The 20,960-nt window shown below is 45.2% G+C and overlaps 1 long non-coding RNA gene across 1 annotated transcript; it reads right to left on the minus strand.

The window, feature by feature from the left end:
• Positions 1-1,625: 1,625 nt before the first annotated feature.
• On the minus strand, positions 1,626-3,252 carry LOC134911717 (uncharacterized). Its single transcript, XR_010176791.1, has 3 exons — positions 3,034-3,252; positions 2,711-2,732; positions 1,626-1,712 (listed from the first exon to the last, which is right to left on the minus strand). It is a non-coding gene; the product is annotated as an uncharacterized LOC134911717 (long non-coding RNA).
• Between the last annotated feature and the right edge of the window lie 17,708 nt (positions 3,253-20,960).

The following is a 20,960-nucleotide window of genomic DNA, read 5'->3' on the forward strand; positions in this document are numbered from 1 at the left end:
TGCTGGCCTCCAGCTGTTGTGAAACTACATCTACCAGCATGCCTTTTCCCAGTTTTGTGGTCAGAGAATGCAAAATCTGTGTCAGGGCATGCTGGGATGTGTATTTTTTCTCCAGCATGAGGGCCGCAGTTTGGACAGGCCTGCTTTAATGCCTAAGTGACTACATCATGGCTGCTTTAAGGCTAAAATCAGTAGCATAATACACAATCCTGCTCAGCAATGTTTTTTTTTTAAACTAGAAAGTGAACCACACCATGTTGTCCATTTTCTACTACGGGAGTTCAATTTAAGATGGGAAGTAGACCATAGCAAACAAACAAATTAAACATGTTATCTTGCAAAAGTGGGCATAACAATTTAATTTCTAATCTTATTGGTTGCTATGGTCAACATCCCATGTTAAAGATAACTACCATCTTAGTAAATGTAACACCATGTTGCCATTCATTCACATCTGGACTGAAGAGAATTAAATTTAAGGAGGTTTGGTCCTGCATGATCACACTGCATATCAACATCTTCAGAAGGACTACATATCCTAGCATGCCCACAATCCATGTAAATCCAGTTTCCGAAATAAGGTAAAACAGGTTTAATTTTTACAAATTAGCATTTTGTGAGTGTAACTTTAACACCACAAATCATTGTGTTGTTCTGCTTGCTCACAAAGTGAAGCATGTGTTTTGAAAGTGCAAACATTATGAATAGAGAGGCACAAGTGTTAAAGACTAACAACATACTAAACTGCACTCAGCTATAAATGTTTTTGTGAAAAATAAACACATATTAAACTATGTAGTCCTGGCAACCCTGTCAAACTAATTAGTGTCGACCTAGAGTGGACACACAACACATTGCACACATAAACACTACATATAATGATACTCTAAAAAATATCAATGCAACATGAACACCATCAATAATTAATGAAAATGTGTACCTTGCTAGCTGATTTAAAACAGTACAACAGTGCATGTTTGTACATTGTAAGTGTAAGTAGGTCATATTTTGAACTGAAATGTAAAAACACTTACTTTCCTCAGCAACATTAGGGTCACCACTGACCCCATCAGGGGCTTCTTCTGCCCATTCTGTGGGTGGTGAAGGCAGCTGGATTGGGGAAGGAGGAGGGATTGGTGAAGGAGGAGGGATGGGGGAAGGAGGCTGGATGGGTGAAGGAGGAGGGTTTGGGGAAGGAGGAGAGATGGGGTAAGGAGGAGGGTTTGGGAATCTAATTTCTGAGGGTGGGTCTGATTGAGAGGGCGAGGGGGGCGGAGAGAATGTTAGGCCAATAGAGGGTGAGGGGGGCTGAGAAGGGGAGTTGGAAGTAGAAGGAGAAGGGGACTGGGAAGGAGGAGAAGGGGTCACAAAAAGAGAAGGAGAGGTGGGCTGAGAAGGGGAGTGGAAAGGGGAGTGGGCCTGGGAAGCTGAGGGGGCCTGGGAAGCTGAGGGGGCCTGGGAAGCTGAGGGGGCCTGGGAAGCTGAGGGGGCCTGGGAAGCTGAGGGGGCCTGGGAAGCTGAGGGGGACTGGGAATGGGAAGGTGAGGGGGATTGGGAAGTGGAGGGGGAGTGAGAAGGGGAGGGGGACTGGGAAGTGGAGGGGGAGTGAAAAGGGGAGGGGGACTGGGAAGTGGAGGGGGAGTGAGAAGGGGAAGGGGGCTGAGAAGCTGCCTGATGTGGGCTCACTGGATGTCTTTGCCGTTGTGGTCGTCCTATAATGATATTTGTTGGTAAATTTTATTTGCATGTTAAATTACATACTAAACATTTGTAAATTACACTGTTCTGTTCCATGTAAAAAACACATTTTTTTTTTTTTAACAACACATTTTAAAATCCTCTCCATGTTGGCCCCAGCAACCAAAATGTTTCAAATAAATTATTTGGACGCTCATTCCTTAATCTATTCCATTGAGTCATATTGATTGGTCTAGGCAACATCACCAGATCACTATTCAAGCCACCTTATTATATAGACACCACTGATCAAGTTTTTGGGTACAGTTTCCTGCCTGGGTATTAATTCTGTACAACATGCACTTGTTTGGTAACACTTTGACACAGTCAGTACTGTTTGCCCTAACCACACACACTGTCCTATTTTTATAAATTGTTCACTCAGTGTTGCTATTTGCCTACCACTTAGTGTAAATTAGCAAATTTTATGCTAATAATCTTATGTAATGTAACTTACTGCGTGCATGCATTTCCCTGATTTGCTGGCGGATCTCCGCCAACAGTTCTGGAGTCCTCCTGCGGAGATCACTCCATCTCCTCTCCAGCTGGATGATTGTCCGCCTGCTGCGGACGCGAGACCGCAGTAGGTGGCGGACCTCCGCGTAGGCCTCGCGCTTAACCCGATTTGGGATGAAGCGCCCAACGCGGCCTTCGCGCCGGTCCATCACCGCAACCAGGACGCGGAGCTCCCGCCTGGTGAAAGGTGCCGCACGCATCATGGCAATGGCGTTTTCCTTATTTGGGCATATATTTATAGTGTCTGTTAGCATGTGATTGGTCCAAAATCTATGCTGTCATTTCTAATAACTTTATTGATCTTTGCAATGCTGGGAAGAGCAGAGTGTTAAATCGCACGAGCGGAAATACGCAGTCGCAGAAGGAATAAAAAAAAACAAATAAAACCCCAACACAAACACAGACACAGACACACACACAGTTTTGTTTAAATTTCGAAACATATCTGTGTACTCACCACAGTTTGTGTGATCATTCAGCTGGACAGTCACAAAGTGGTCAACATTCATTTTCATTTGTTTGTGTGTTTGTTTAAAAAAACATGTTTTTAGGAAAGAAAACAAATAATGACACTATTTAGCAACATAACATTATTATATTTGCAAATAACACATTGTAAGCTTAACCTGTTTATGGATATTTTTGAACAAAAATATTACAGATTCCCACACACCAAAATAAATACACAATGACCTTACAATAGCTTAAAAAAATACAACATTACAAAATGAACATAAGCATACTGTGTTTTTTTTGTTAGAATAAAAAAAAAAACTATACCTGAAATATTCTGCAACAATGCTTGCCCTGACTTGGCTCCCCCTCCGTGTAACACTCCCCCCACCGAAGTGTCGGACAACCCCTGGCTCCTCATCAGGCAATTCCTCTGTCTGAGGAAGCTCTACGCTACTCCTTACCGCGATGTTGTGTAGTATAGCGCACAGGACCACTAGTTTACTTGCCATCTCCGGCGAATACATGATGTCGCCACCAGTGCGGTGGAGCACACGAAACTGGCCTTTAAGGACCCCAATTGTGCGCTCCACCAGCTGCCTAGTGGCAGTAAGCGCGGAGTTAAATGCCGTCTGTGGTCCTGGCCTGGGATTACGGTAAGGAGTCATGAGCCAGGGGGTGCAAGGATATCCACGGTCTCCTGTTTGATGAGAATAAAAAATTAGAAAGAGTATATTTTGTAAAAATTAGTAATTTTAGTCAAAAAATAGTGGGCCAACTCACCCAATAACCACATGTCTGCTCGTTGACTTGATCTTAATCTGTGCCATATCCCTGATTGTCTAATGACATACGCATCATGGGAGTTTCCGGGAAACTTTGCATTCAGGGAAAGGATCTGGAGGGATGGCCCACAAACAACCATTACATTCAGAGAATGAAACAGTTTCCTGTTTCTAAAAATTTCTTCATTATGTCTTGGTGGCTGAATAGCTACATGTGTGCCATCCACAACCCCAATAACATGTGGGAAGCGACTACCACCTTCCTCAAATTGCCGCTTCACCACATCTAGGGCACCAACATCCAAAGGCATAGCAATAAATTGCTTCACACGCTTTAGGAAAGCCTGGCAGACACGCCGCAGGACCTTACTGAACTGGCCCTGCGACATGCCAGCCAGGTCTCCAACCACATGCTGATAAGAGCCTGTAGCCAAAAAATGTAACACAGCAAGGAATTGTGTCAATGGTGGTATTGCTGTAGGATACCGAATTGAAGACTCCAGATCACTCTCTATTATGGAGAGAGTGTCTAGGATTAGATGTGGTGGCAGCCTGTATCTACGCACAACAACATCATCTGGCATCCCAAAAAGTAGGACACGGGGTTGGAAAATTGGTGGCCTAGCACGCCTCCGTTGCCTTGGTTGATGAGGAGCCGGTTGTGGTTGTGGGGCTGGCGGTTGGGGTGGGAGTGCTGCCGTGGGTTGGGGAGGTAGGGCTTCTGCTGCGATAAACACTGACATCACACACTTTAAAAAAATATAACAGATATGTTGAATAAGACAAAAGCAAACCTCAAAAAATATACAACAAAACATTTTTTTAAAAAGGGGGTGTCAACTTACTGCAGGAGCATAAGACATATTTTCTGTGTTCAATTCAGGATCAAAATGAAAATTATACCAAAAAGGAAAAAAACAAATTAAAAGTTTGAAACCTACATATTTTAAAATCATTTTAATATAAAAAAAAAAAAAATACTCAGAGCATCAAACACATCACAAACACCTACGAAAAATTTTCGAAAAATAGGCTAAAAATAAATTACAAAACAACCAAAGTTATCCCTTTAGTAGCTAGTACAGGCAAGAACAGCACTACTTTGCACAACAATCCTTGAAATAAATTTAACATTTATTATCAAGATGGCAGACAAACATAAGCAAAACACTTTGAACAAACACAAACAGGCACCAACACAGGCCAAGGGCACTTACCTGCTCCAAAGAAAACAACAGGCAAATTCGAGTTATAGATCTCACTCCTTGAAATCAACAAAAAGGGGTTACTTCACCCAAAAAAATACACCTACAAAAGACCAAAAATTACATTAAAAACAACATAGAGACCATTAACACAAACAGGCACCAACACAGGCCAAGGGCACTTACCTGCTCCAAAGAAAACAACAGGCAAATTCGAGTTATAGATCTCACTCCTTGAAATCAACAAAAAGGGGTTACTTCACCCAAAAAAATACACCTACAAAAGACCAAAAATTACATTAAAAACAACATAGAGACCATTAACACAAACAGGCACCAACACAGGCCAAGGGCACTTACCTGCTCCAAAGAAAACAACAGGCAAATTCGAGTTATAGATCTCACTCCTTGAAATCAACAAAAAGGGGTTACTTCACCCAAAAAAATACACCTACAAAAGACCAAAAATTACATTAAAAACAACATAGAGACCATTAACACAAACAGGCACCAACACAGGCCAAGGGCACTTACCTGCTCCAAAGAAAACAACAGGCAAATTCGAGTTATAGGTCACACTCCTTGAAATCAACAAAAAGGGGTTACTTCACCCAAAAAAATACACCTACAAAAGACCAAAAATTACATTAAAAACAACATAGAGACCATTAACACAAACAGGCACCAACACAGGCCAAGGGCACTTACCTGCTCCAAAGAAAACAACAGGCAAATTCGAGTTATAGATCACACTCCTTGAAAACAACAAAAAGGGGTTACTTCACCCAAAAAAATACACCTACAAGAGAACAAAAATTACAGTAAGATCAACATAGTAACATTAGTCCACAAAACAGCAACACTGAAGCACAGGTTTAGTGTAAAAAATGGACAAACCAAATATATATGTGATAAAAAGAATTACAAATAATCCTCAAAAATATAAATTTTTAAAAAAATTAGGAACAAGACGAATGCACGAATACTCACAAACGGATTTTCGCAAAAATAATGCTATACCGTCTATATTCTAAACGCGAACAAACGGACAAATGTATGCTTGACAATTACTCACTCTGAAAAGCACAATAGCACCTTCACGCACAGCCCAACAAACTCCAAACTGACAAATACAAACTCCAAACTACCAACACTCACAGCGTGCAAAGTAGGCCCTTAAATAAGCAGTGCAATCATTACCAAGATTAACACTGTACACCTGTGTGAATGAACGCCCCGCACGTAGGTATAAATAAGCACACACCTCGGCGTACACACGTCATCGCAAACATGGCTTCTCGTGAGGAAATAGCAGCAGAGATGGACCGCATTGCAGAGCAGCAGATGGCATTGACGAAAAAACGCCTAGAGTGCCAGAAACGGATGTTGGAATACGCCTCTGCAGATTGTGAAGAGGCAGGACCTAGTACTCTGCAAATGTCTGCTTCTGAGCCCCAACAATTGAGTGGGGATACCCTGCCACACACACATACTGGACAAACTGAGGAGGAATCAGCATTAGCCACACAAACACAACAGACAGAAGCTGCTAGTGAGGAGGAAGATGGTGAGGAGCAGCAGGAAGAGACCTCACAGGCTACCTCCAGACGTAAGAAAAGACAGCCAGCATTCACTAAGAGGGAGTTGCGTGTCTTGGTCACGCAGGCCATGTCCAAAGTACATAGAGGCCCCAAAAACATGGGTGCTGCTACAAAAGATCGCATCTGGAGGGACATCACACATTCTGTGAATGAAGTTGGCTCTGTCGTCAGAACATCGCAGGAAGTTAGACGACGGTAAGTGCATCTTGCCAGTCCTTTTTCTGTGCTAAGTTGTCTTAAAAATGTAGTGACATGTGATGTTATGTATAGCAAACAGAAGCCGAACATGTGTCCTAGATATTTACATACACAAATAATAATACTCTACTTTGCCCCTCTTTCACAATACATATGTAGGTGGGCCGACTTCAAATCCCGCCTGAAGGCAAAGAGGTCTGCGGAGTGGAATGCCTCAAGGGCTACAGGGGGAGGACCACCTGTCGCTGTGGAGTTTACAGACTTGGAGGAGATGGCGATGGCCTGTGTCAGTTATGAGGAGGCCCAAGGGGTGTCTAATATGGACACGGACCTGCCTGAGATCCTGACGGGACATGACTTGCCAGGTAAGTTTACACATGTATTTGTCTGCAATTTAAACAGTATTTATAAAATTAAATCTAATTTTTTATTGTACTCTTTTCCCACACATTCTTCTATTTGCTCCCCACAAAACACAGCACAGGGGGATGATCAGTTTGAGTCACAGGAGGGTTATGTGGCTGAGGCTGAGGTGGAGGGACCTAGTGGGTCTGGCAGTGTGGGGCCACAAATCCCACCTCTGCAGGTTCCTACTGGCCCCCCCACCCAACCCTCTGCTATCCCGGAGATCCTGCTTGAAATCGCTAGGTATGGTGAGAGCCTAAATGCGTTTCAAGACGGGATCCTCCGGGAGGTAAGCCAGATAGCTGTCCGGCTCACTGAGCACCGAACCAGTGTTGAGCAAGGTGTTGCTCAACTCTGCCAAGGTCTGGCAGAGATCAGGCAGGGCCAAGAACAACTTGCCTCCTCATTCCAAAGCCTTGCAAATAACATCTTGCAAGGGCTCCAGGCCATCGCTGTCTCCCTTGCCCACAGTGGCAGAGAGCCACCCACATCGGCTCCCTCCCCTGCCCCTGCCCAGGAAGAACAGCCCACTGGGCAGGCCCAACGAAGGTCGCTCCGCAGACCAAGCCAAGAAGAACAGCCTCAGGCGGGGAGAAAAAAAAGAAAGTGATGTCTCTCCAGATGGCCAGCACCCATGTTTTTCATGTTGCCTCTATGTTATTTTGGAGTTGGCTTGTGTGGCCAGAATGGATAACTCCCTCTTAGTGAAATGTATTATTTATGTTTGGAGGTATTGTAGCCTGTGAGTTTTTGGGTATAAACACCAGAGCCATCTTCCTCTTACTAGTGTGCTATGTATTGTTGTGTTTGTGTGGTGGATCCTAATTCTTTCTCAGTTGTGTCAAAATTTTTGTGTGGCAGGGTGTGTAATATGTATTATTTTTGATTACAAATTATAATTTAGTCAGAAGCTGAATTTTGCAGAGTACTAAGTTCTGCTCTATAATTTGTGTCAGTGCCATATGCTTGCTGCTTGGTCCATCTCTGCCTGTGAGACTCACGTGTAGCCATGTTGTTTTCATGTTGTGAAATCTTACTACAGTAATAAAAAAAATTAATTAAAAATTGTGCAATTTATTCAAGGTAATGCATTAGGTAAATGTTATTTCCAGAAAAATTAGGTCAGCATATAGACACTTGTGGACCAATCTGCAATTTCTCCCACAAAATTGCATCATCCAACAAATACAGGTATGCTTTGCACCACACTTTAATGTCCATATTAAGTAAACTGACACAACACTTTTTAGATTTATCTATTGATCAACAGGACATCATTTAAAACATTGTCAAATATTATAAACAAAAATTAATGTTACATTTCTGACAAAATGAAAGGGTATGCTGTATTATTTGGTTGTCGGTTTCTTTAGCAAAAATGTTGCAGCTTTACATTTAAATGTTTATTTCACTTGTTTGTATTTGTTATTCTTACAAACATTAAAAAAAATTAAAAAAATGTTTACACACCAACTTTAACACTAAAAACAACCTTATTTGGCAGTGTGTGTGATTTATATGTGAGTAGAATAAACATGTAATGTTGGTTCAGACAATTGCTATTTGCTAACTTTCATCTGCGCAGTAATTAGCTAGTAATTGGCCATCAGATGAATGTGCTCTCCAATTAACAGCTAATTACTAGAGATGAGCGCCGGAAATTTTTCGGGTTTTGTGTTTTGGTTTTGGGTTCGGTTCCGCGGCCGTGTTTTGGGTTCGACCGCGTTTTGGCAAAACCTCACCGAATTTTTTTTGTCGGATTCGGGTGTGTTTTGGATTCGGGTGTTTTTTTCAAAAAACCCTAAAAAACAGCTTAAATCATAGAATTTGGGGGTAATTTTGATCCCAAAGTATTATTAACCTCAAAAAACATAATTTACACTCATTTTCAGCCTATTCTGAACACATCACACCTCACAATATTATTTTTAGTCCTAAAATTTGCACCGAGGTCGCTGTGTGAGTAAGATAAGCGACCCTAGTGGCCGACACAAACACCGGGCCCATCTAGGAGTGGCACTGCAGTGTCACGCAGGATGTCCCTTCCAAAAAACCCTCCCCAAACAGCACATGACGCAAAGAAAAAAAGAGGCGCAATGAGGTAGCTGTGTGAGTAAGATTAGCGACCCTAGTGGCCGACACAAACACCGGGCCCATCTAGGAGTGGCACTGCAGTGTCACGCAGGATGTCCCTTCCAAAAAACCCTCCCCAAACAGCACATGACGCAAAGAAAAAAAGAGGCGCAATGAGGTAGCTGACTGTGTGAGAAAGATAAGCGACCCTAGTGGCCGACACAAACACCGGGCCCATCTAGGAGTGGCACTGCAGTGTCACGCAGGATGTCCCTTCCAAAAAACCCTCCCCAAACAGCACATGACGCAAAGAAAAAAAGAGGCGCAATGAGGTAGCTGTGTGAGAAAGATAAGCGACCCTAGTGGCCGACACAAACACCGGGCCCATCTAGGAGTGGCACTGCAGTGTCACGCAGGATGTCCCTTCCAAAAAACCCTCCCCAAACAGCACATGACGCAAAGAAAAATGAAAGAAAAAAGAGGTGCAAGATGGAATTGTCCTTGGGCCCTTCCCACCCACCCTTATGTTGTATAAACAAAACAGGACATGCACACTTTAACCAACCCATCATTTCAGTGACAGGGTCTGCCACACGACTGTGACTGAAATGACGGGTTGGTTTGGACCCCCACCAAAAAAGAAGCAATTAATCTCTCCTTGCACAAACTGGCTCTACAGAGGCAAGATGTCCACCTCATCATCATCCTCCGATATATCACCGTGTACATCCCCCTCCTCACAGATTATCAATTCGTCCCCACTGGAATCCACCATCTCAGCTCCCTGTGTACTTTGTGGAGGCAATTGCTGCTGGTCAATGTCTCCGCGGAGGAATTGATTATAATTCATTTTAATGAACATCATCTTCTCCACATTTTCTGGATGTAACCTCGTACGCCGATTGCTGACAAGGTGAGCGGCGGCACTAAACACTCTTTCGGAGTACACACTTGTGGGAGGGCAACTTAGGTAGAATAAAGCCAGTTTGTGCAAGGGCCTCCAAATTGCCTCTTTTTCCTGCCAGTATAAGTACGGACTGTGTGACGTGCCTACTTGGATGCGGTCACTCATATAATCCTCCACCATTCTATCAATGGTGATAGAATCATATGCAGTGACAGTAGACGACATGTCCGTAATGGTTGTCAGGTCCTTCAGTCCGGACCAGATGTCAGCATCAGCAGTCGCTCCAGACTGCCCTGCATCACCGCCAGCGGGTGGGCTCGGAATTCTGAGCCTTTTCCTCGCACCCCCAGTTGCGGGAGAATGTGAAGGAGGAGATGTTGACAGGTCGCGTTCCGCTTGACTTGACAATTTTCTCACCAGCAGGTCTTTGAAACCCAGCAGACTTGTGTGCGCCGGAAAGAGAGATCCAAGGTAGGTTTTAAATCTAGGATCGAGCACGGTGGCCAAAATGTAGTGCTCTGATTTCAACAGATTGACCACCCGTGAATCCTTGTTAAGCGAATTAAGGGCTCCATCCACAAGTCCCACATGCCTAGCGGAATCGCTCTGTCTTAGCTCCTCCTTCAATGTCTCCAGCTTCTTCTGCAAAAGCCTGATGAGGGGAATGACCTGACTCAGGCTGGCAGTGTCTGAACTGACTTCACGTGTGGCAAGTTCAAAAGGTTGCAGAACCTTGCACAACGTTGAAATCATTCTCCACTGCGCTTGAGACAGGTGCATTCCACCTCCTATATCGTGGTCAGTTGTATAGGCTTGAATGGCCTTTTGCTGCTCCTCCAACCTCTGAAGCATATAGAGGGTTGAATTCCACCTCGTTACCACCTCCTGCTTCAGATGATGGCAGGGCAGGTTCAGGCGTTTTTGGTGGTGCTCCAGTCTTCTGTACGTGCTGCCTGTACGCCGAAAGTGTCCCGCAATTTTTCTGGCCACCGACAGCATCTCTTGCACGCCCCTGTCGTTTTTTAAAAAATTCTGCACCACCAAATTCAAGGTATGTGCAAAACATGGGACGTGCTGGAATTTGCCCAGATGTAATGCACGCACAATATTGCTGGCGTTGTCCGATGCCACAAATCCACAGGAGAGTCCAATTGGGGTAAGCCATTCCGCGATGATCTTCCTCAGTTGCCGTAAGAGGTTTTCAGCTGTGTGCGTATTCTGGAAACCGGTGATACAAAGCGTAGCCTGCCTAGGAACGAGTTGGCGTTTGCGAGATGCTGCTACTGGTGCCGCCGCTGCTGTTCTTGCGGCGGGAGTCCATACATCTACCCAGTGGGCTGTCACAGTCATATAGTCCTGACCCTGCCCTGCTCCACTTGTCCACATGTCCGTGGTTAAGTGGACATTGGGTACAGCTGCATTTTTTAGGACACTGGTGACTCTTTTTCTGAGGTCTGTGTACATTTTCGGTATCGCAACCCTAGAGAAATGGAACCTAGATGGTATTTGGTACCGGGGACACAGTACCTCCAACAAGTCTCTAGTTGGCTCTGCAGTAATGATGGATACCGGAACCACGTTTCTCACCACCCAGGATGTCAAGGCCTCAGTTATCCGCTTTGCAGTAGGATGACTGCTGTGATATTTAATCTTCCTCGCAAATGACTGTTGGACAGTCAATTGCTTGGTGGAAGTAGTAAAAGTGGTCTTACGACTTCCTCTCTGGGATGACCATCGACTCCCAGCAGCAACAACAGCAGCGCCAGCAGCAGTAGGCGTTACACGCAAGGATGCATCGGAGGAATCCCAGGCAGGAGAGGACTCGTCAGACTTGCCAGTGACATGGCCTGCAGGACTATTGGCATTCCTGGGGAAGGAGGAAATTGACACTGAGGGAGTTGGTGGGGTGGTTTGCGTGAGCTTGGTTACAAGAGGAAGGGATTTACTGGTCAGTGGAGTGCTTCCGCTGTCACCCAAAGTTTTTGAACTTGTCACTGACTTATTATGAATGCGCTGCAGGTGACGTATAAGGGAGGATGTTCCGAGGTGGTTAACGTCCTTACCCCTACTTATTACAGCTTGACAAAGGGAACACACGGCTTGACACCTGTTGTCCGCATTTCTGGTGAAATACCTCCACACCGAAGAGCTGATTTTTTTGGTATTTTCACCTGGCATGTCAACGGCCATATTCGTCCCACGGACAACAGGTGTCTCCCCGGGTGCCTGACTTAAACAAACCACCTCACCATCAGAATCCTCCTTGTCAATTTCCTCCCCAGCGCCAGCAACACCCATATCCTCCTCATCCTGGTGGACTTCAACACTGACATCTTCAATCTCACTATCAGGAACTGGACTGCGGGTGCTCCTTCCAGCACTTGCAGGGGGCGTGCAAATGGTGGAAGGCGCATGCTCTTCACATCCAGTGTTGGGAAGGTCAGGCATCGCAACCGACACAATTGGACTCTCCTTGTGGATTTGGGATTTCGAAGAACGCACAGTTCTTTGCTGTGCTTTTGCCAGCTTGAGTCGTTTCATTTTTCTAGCGAGAGGCTGAGTGCTTCCATCCTCATGTGAAGCTGAACCACTAGCCATGAACATAGGCCAGGGCCTCAGCCGTTCCTTGCCACTCCGTGTGGTAAATGGCATATTGGCAAGTTTACGCTTCTCCTCCGACAATTTTAGTTTAGGTTTTGGAGTCCTTTTTTTTCTGATATTTGGTGTTTTGGATTTGACATGCTCTGTACTATGACATTGGGCATCGGCCTTGGCAGACGACGTTGCTGGCATTTCATCGTCTCGGCCATGACTAGTGGCAGCAGCTTCAGCACGAGGTGGAAGTGGATCTTGATCTTTCCCTAATTTTGGAACCTCAACTTTTTTGTTCTCCATATTTTATAGGCAGAACTAAAAGGCACCTCAGGTAAACAATGGAGATGGATGGATTGGATACTAGTATACAATTATGGACGGACTGCCACGGTTAGGTGGTATAAAAAAACCACGGTTAGGTGGTATATATTGTAATACAATTATGGATGGACGGACTGCCTGCCGAGTGCCGACACAGAGGTAGCCACAGCCGTGAACTACCGCACTGTACACTGGTTGATAAAGAGATAGTAGTATACTCGTAACAACTAGTATGACACTATGACGACGGTATAAAGAAAGAAAAAAAAATACCACGGTTAGGTGGTATATATTATAATAATAATACAATTATGGATGGACGGACTGCCTGCCGACTGCCGACACAGAGGTAGCCACAGCCGTGAACTACCGCACTGTACACTGGTTGATAAAGAGATAGTAGTATACTCGTAACAACTAGTATGACACTATGACGACGGTATAAAGAATGAAAAAAAAACCACGGTTAGGTGGTATATATTATAATAATAATACAATTATGGATGGACGGACTGCCTGCCGACTGCCGACACAGAGGTAGCCACAGCCGTGAACTACCGCACTGTACACTGGTTGATAAAGAGATAGTAGTATACTCGTAACAACTAGTATGACACTATGACGACGGTATAAAGAAAGAAAAAAAAATACCACAGTTAGGTGGTATATATTATAATAATAATACAATTATGGATGGACGGACTGCCTGCCGACTGCCGACACAGAGGTAGCCACAGCCGTGAACTACCGCACTGTACACTGGTTGATAAAGAGATAGTAGTGTACTCGTAACAACTAGTATGACACTATGACGACGGTATAAAGAATGAAAAAAAAACCACGGTTAGGTGGTATATATTATAATAATAATACAATTATTGATGGACGGACTGCCTGCCGACTGCCGACACAGAGGTAGCCACAGCCGTGAACTACCGCACTGTACACTGGTTGATAAAGAGATAGTAGTATACTCGTAACAACTAGTATGACACTATGACGACGGTATAAAGAATGAAAAAAAAACCACGGTTAGGTGGTATATATTATAATAATAATACAATTATGGATGGACGGACTGCCTGCCGACTGCCGACACAGAGGTAGCCACAGCCGTGAACTACCGCACTGTACACTGGTTGATAAAGAGATAGTAGTATACTCGTAACAACTAGTATGACACTATGACGACGGTATAAAGAATGAAAAAAAAACCACGGTTAGGTGGTATATATTATAATAATAATACAATTATGGATGGACGGACTGCCTGCCGACTGCCGACACAGAGGTAGCCACAGCCGTGAACTACCGCACTGTACACTGGTTGATAAAGAGATAGTAGTATACTCGTAACAACTAGTATGACACTATGACGACGGTATAAAGAATGAAAAAAAAACCACGGTTAGGTGGTATATATTATAATAATAATACAATTATGGATGGACGGACTGCCTGCCGACTGCCGACACAGAGGTAGCCACAGCCGTGAACTACCGCACTGTACACTGGTTGATAAAGAGATAGTAGTATACTCGTAACAACTAGTATGACACTATGACAACGGTATAAAGAAAGAAAAAAAAATACCACAGTTAGGTGGTATATATTATAATAATAATACAATTATGGATGGACGGACTGCCTGCCGACTGCCGACACAGAGGTAGCCACAGCCGTGAACTACCGCACTGTACACTGGTTGATAAAGAGATAGTAGTATACTCGTAACAACTAGTATGACACTATGACGACGGTATAAAGAATGAAAAAAAAACCACGGTTAGGTGGTATATATTATAATAATAATACAATTATGGATGGACGGACTGCCTGCCGACTGCCGACACAGAGGTAGCCACAGCCGTGAACTACCGCACTGTACACTGGTTGATAAAGAGATAGTAGTATACTCGTAACAACTAGTATGACACTATGACGACGGTATAAAGAATGAAAAAAAAACCACGGTTAGGTGGTATATATTATAATAATAATACAATTATGGATGGACGGACTGCCTGCCGACTGCCGACACAGAGGTAGCCACAGCCGTGAACTACCGCACTGTACACTGGTTGATAAAGAGATAGTAGTATACTCGTAACAACTAGTATGACACTATGACGACGGTATAAAGAATGAAAAAAAAACCACGGTTAGGTGGTATATATTATAATAATAATACAATTATGGATGGACGGACTGCCTGTCGACTGCCGACACAGAGGTAGCCACAGCCGTGAACTACCGCACTGTACACTGGTTGATAAAGAGATAGTAGTATACTCGTAACAACTAGTATGACACTATGACGACGGTATAAAGAATGAAAAAAAAACCACGGTTAGGTGGTATATATTATAATAATAATACAATTATGGATGGACGGACTGCCTGCCGACTGCCGACACAGAGGTAGCCACAGCCGTGAACTACCGCACTGTACACTGGTTGATAAAGAGATAGTAGTATACTCGTAACAACTAGTATGACACTATGACGGTATAAAGAATGAAAAAAAAACCACGGTTAGGTGGTATATATTATAATAATAATACAATTATGGATGGACGGACTGCCTGCCGACTGCCGACACAGAGGTAGCCACAGCCGTGAACTACCGCACTGTACACTGGTTGATAAAGAGATAGTAGTATACTCGTAACAACTAGTATGACACTATGACGACGGTATAAAGAAAGAAAAAAAAATACCACGGTTAGGTGGTATATATTGTAATACAATTATGGATGGACGGACTGCCTGCCGAGTTCCGACTGCCGACACAGAGGTAGCCACAGCCGTGAACTACCGCACTGTACTGTGTCTGCTGCTAATATAGACTGGTTGATAAAGAGATAGTATACAATACATACAACAATATACTACTATACTGGTGGTCAGGCACTGGTCACCACTAGTCACACTGGCAGTGGCACTCCTGCAGCAAAAGTGTGCACTGTTTAATTTTAAATTAATATAATATTATGTACTCCTGGGGGCTCCTGCTATAACAACCTGCAGTGCTCCCCAGTCTCCCCCACAATTATTATAAGCTTTGCCTTTTATACATTGATGTGCAGCACACTGGGCTGAGCTGAGTGCACACAGACTGAGTCACACTGTGTGACTGGCTGCTGCTGTGTATCGTTTTTTTTCAGGCAGAGAACGGATATAGCAGAGAACGGACGGATATATTATATTAAAATAAATAAAAGTTAACTAACAACAACTGCACTGGTCACTGTGGTAAACTCTGTCTGACTCTGCACAATCTCTCTCTCTCTTCTAATCTAATTTCTAATGGAGAGGACGCCAGCCACGTCCTCTCCCTATCAATCTCAATGCACGTGTGAAAATGGCGGCGACGCGCGGCTCCTTATATAGAATCCGAGTCTCGCGAGAATCCGACAGCGTCATGATGACGTTCGGGCGCGCTCGGGTTAACCGAGCAAGGCGGGAGGATCCGAGTCTGCTCGGACCCGTGAAAAAAAACATGAAGTTCGTGCGGGTTCGGATTCAAAGAAACCGAACCCGCTCATCTCTACTAATTACTGCATACACACTTGGTAACAGTACTTCGCAAATGTAGAGTAACTGCAGACCTACTCGGCTGCTGCGTGAAGGTTGCTACAGTTTCCTATGTTAGATTTAACAGCGACAAGGTATAATTGCGAAAAACACGCCCATTGCGAGTTGCATACTCCCACACTGTACGCCCACTTTCACGCCCATGTCGGAGCATTGCGAAGTCTCGCCTCCGCCACGCCTCCGCCACTCCTCGTTTTCGTTTGCCAGTTACGTGTTGGTTTAAATTTGGCAGTTTTGCACTAATGTCGTACGTATGTACTCGCGCATGCGTATTTACGCTTTTGCGCATGCGCAGACACTTAGTTTTCGTACATTTGCGATGCGATGAATCTCAGCGACCAACTCGGAATGAGGGCCATAGTGCAATGTATGGGGACACACAAAGGAGCATGTAGTTGAACACGCTGGTGGGGCATGTGACGCATAGGGTATTTGAGGCACATAGGGGAATATTGGCCCTCATTCCGAGTTGATCGCTCGCTAGCTGCTTTTAGCAGCAGTGCAAACGCTAAGCCGCCGCCCACTGGGAGTGTATCTTAGCTTAGCAGAAGTGCGAACGAAAGGTTAGCAGAATAGTGCTGAAATTTTTTCAAGCACTTTCAAAGTAGCTGCAGACCTACTCATTCCTTGCGATCACTTCAGTCTGTTTGGTACCTGGTTTTACGTCACAAACACGCCCTGCGTTCGGCCAGCCACTCCCCCGTTTCCCTAGGCACGCCTGCGTTTTTACCTGACACCTCCCAGAAACACCCACTTCCTGTCAATCACTCACCGATCAGCAGAGCGACTGAAAAGCGTTGCTTGACCTTGTGTAAAACTGCACAGATTTTTGTGAAAGTACCTCGCGCATGTGCACCGAGGCCCGTACGCATGCGCAGAAATGCCGATTTTTAGCCGGATCGCTACACTGCGAACAACGACAGCTAGCGATCAACTCGGAATGACCCCCATTGTCCAGTAGTATCCTCTTTTTTCGCATTTTTTGATAATATGATTATTTTAGTGTGACAGTTAGGTTTTTTTGGGAGGGGGGCGCCAATTTTTTGCTTTGCCCTGGGTGACGAAAATCCTAGTTTCGGCCCTGCGCACACACACAACATACATACACACACACATATATACATACATACACACACACACATATATATATATATATATACATACACACACACAGTGCCGTAACTAGGCATTTTAGCGCTGTGTGCAAGAAACTGCATTGGCGCCCCCCCATGTCAGATAGGGGCAGTGCGCGGCGGAGGCGCGCAAAAAATATATAGGGTCGTGGCTTCATGGGGAAGGGGCGTGGCCACAAAATAATACCAATTCATACTACGGTGCACAGTAGTCTCCATTATTCAAATTACGCTGCACAGTAGCGCTACTACACCAGGTAGAGCCCCTTTTACACATTACAGCAGACAGTCCCCCTTTTTCAACATTACAGCAGACAGTCCCCCTTTTTACACATTACGGCAGACAGCGTCCCCATTTTTACACATTGCGGCAGACAGCATCCCCCTTTATACACATTGCGGCAGGCACAGTCCCCCTTTTTACACATAGTGGCAGCCAGTCCCCCTTTTTACACATAACGGCAGCCAGTCCCCCTTTTTACACACGACGGCAGCCAGTCCCCCTTTTTACTTATTGCGGCAGGCACAGTCCCCCTTTTTACACATAGCGGCAGCGAGTCCCCCTTTTTGCACATTGCGACAGGCACAGTCCCCCTTTTTACACATAACGGCAGATGAGAGAGAGAGACAGACAGAGAGACAGACAGACAGAGACAGAGAGATATACTTACCATCTCTCCCGCTGGCAGTCAGGCTCCTCGTGCAGCTCCGGAGGCAGGGGAGAAGGAGGAGGAGGGAGGGGGACTGGAGCCGCAGCAGCGCTATATCATTGGTAGTAAGCGCCGCTGCAGCTGTCCCCTCTCCTTCCTTATTGGCTGCCCGGCGCTGCTGTGGATGCTGGGATGAAGGAACCGCATCCCAGCATCCACAGCAGCGCCGGGCAGCCAATATGGAAGGAGAGGGGACTGCTGCAGTGGCGCTTACTACCAATGACATAGCGCTGCTGCGGCTCCAGTCCCCCTCCCTCCTCCTCCTTCTCTGCTGCCTCCTGCGCTGCTCTCTCCACCACAGTGCGGCGGCGGCGCACTGCACACAGCAGAGGCGGCATGTAATGAGTCAATTTGACTCATTACATGCCGCTGGCCGTTTCGCCCTCAGGGCAACTGCGCTGTGTGCCAGGCACACCTGGCACACACGTAGTTATGGCTCTGCACACATACATAGCTACATACATACATACATACATACACATACTTTCTATCACTTTCTTTCCATCCACTTACCACAGTCTGGTTGGCCAGATGGGATGTGCCTCAGCCTGGTGGTCCAGTGTAGCCCTTTTTGTCAGTGTAACTCCGCCCCTTTTTGGCAGTGCAGCTCCATCCATTTTACCTGTGTGGCTCGGCCCCATTTGTCCATGTTACTCCGTCCCCTTTCTGTAGGTCCGCCTCCTTTTTGTACGATTACTGTCACTGTCACTGGAGGAGGGAGTGAGGGAGGGCTCCAAACTGTCGGCGCTCCTGCCTGTCATACAGTGACAGGCACAGCAGCCGGCAGCAGCAGGGGGACATGGAGGCGCAGCAGCGGGATGCAGAGCAGGGAGAGCACCTCTCCAGCCAGACACCTACCTGCTTTGCATCCCTTTGCTGTTTGATTAGCGCCGGGCCTGCATCTGAGTATGTACCCTGCTTTATACACATTAGAACAGTGGTTCTCAAACTCGGTCCTCAGGACCCCACACAGTGCATGTTTTGCAGGTAACCCAGCATGTGCACAGGTGTATTAATTACTCACTGACACATTTTAAAAGGTCCACTTGTGGAGTTAATTATATCACTTGTGATTCTGTGAGGAGACCTGCAAAACATGCACCGTGTGGGGTCCTGAGGACCGAGTTTGAGAACCTGTGCATTAGAACATGAGGCTTTATTTATGGTGTGTTTGTAGGTACATTATGTGTATATAGAATGCAATTATCCTACCAAGCAAATCAATTAAAATTTCCTTCCCAGCATATTAACATTAGTGTCATGCCCAACAATTCTTATCCACACCATGTATTCCAGGATGAATCCTTATTTGCCTATCCCAGTTAAACAGTTACAAACCTAAAACATGCCTCCCAACATGACCCTCTCCAGGAGGGACAAAATGTTCTATTCCTGGACTTTCCTCTTAATTTATGATTGCACTCACCTGTGCTGAAACACCTTTTTTATCCATTAACCTGTTCCACACAGGTGATTGCAATCATACAGTACATTAAGAAGACAGACCCTCCAACATGACCCGCCCCACTAGGTACAAAATGCTCTGTTTCTGGACTTCCATCTTAATTTATTATTGCCATCACCTGTGAAGAAACAGCTTTCTTATCATTTAACTAGTTCAACACAGGTGATGGAAATCATAAATTAAGAGGGAAGTCCAGAAACAGAGCATTTTGTACCTAGTGGGGCGGGTCATGTTGGAGGGTCTGAGAAGAAAGTAGAGCATTTTGTCCCTCCTGGAGAGGTATGCCCAGGCTTGGACTGGCCCACAGGGGTACAGGGGAAACCACCGGTGGGCCCCACTGCTGGGGCCCCACCTCCTGCTCTAAAGATCAGGTTCCAGACTATGCACTTGAATTATACATATGTTACCTTATACTGGACTATGGTGTATTTTCTACAGTGCATTGCTGTTATTAATCCATACCTCCCAACATGATCCTCTCCAGGAGGGACACAATGCTCGGCTTCTGGACTTCCCTCTTAATTTATGATTGCCGGCACCTGTGTTGAACAGGGTACTGGATAGGAAAGGTGTTACAGCACAGGTGATGGCAAGCATACATTAAGAGGGAAGTCCAGGAGCAGAGCATTGTGTCCCTCCTGGAGAGGGTCATGTTGTGAGCTATGCTTAATCTGATACATTATCATGCATGCAGCAGCTGAATTTACTGTAATATATTTATGAAGGGGCCCAGACATTGCACTCTCTGATGGTTATTCAAACCAATGAGGTGCAGACTGGCCACACCCTTAACATGGGCCCCTACCACTGCATTCCCCCGGTGGGCCCTACATGACCCAGTCCGACACTGGGTATGCCTAAAAGCTGGGTATACACTGACAATCGTCCATTTGCTACAAGCACTGGAAAATGGACAAAATCTGTCCGTGATTTAACCAATTTGTATAAACGACAGGTTTTGTCTAATTTCCATTGTTTGAGAGCAATTGGTCGATTGTCAGTTGCTCTCATCCATTGCCAGGATTTCATTCCAACCACAGATTATCTGTCAGATAATTGTATAGTGTATGCCCAGCTTTAGTTAGAAAGACTGACTCCTATTCTGATTTTCAGTCTCCCTGGGTCACTGGGTGGCGACTATCTGATCACAGACCTCTGCAAATTTGCAGCACAGCGATCAGGTCTGAATTAGGCCCAGAGATCTGTGGATTGACTACTCACATGGAAAAGCCACAGGGTACAACCAAGGCCGGTGCTAG

This window comes from Pseudophryne corroboree, chromosome 4 (genome assembly GCF_028390025.1).
Source record: "Pseudophryne corroboree isolate aPseCor3 chromosome 4, aPseCor3.hap2, whole genome shotgun sequence".
In the NCBI taxonomy this organism is placed as follows: domain Eukaryota; kingdom Metazoa; phylum Chordata; class Amphibia; order Anura; family Myobatrachidae; genus Pseudophryne; species Pseudophryne corroboree.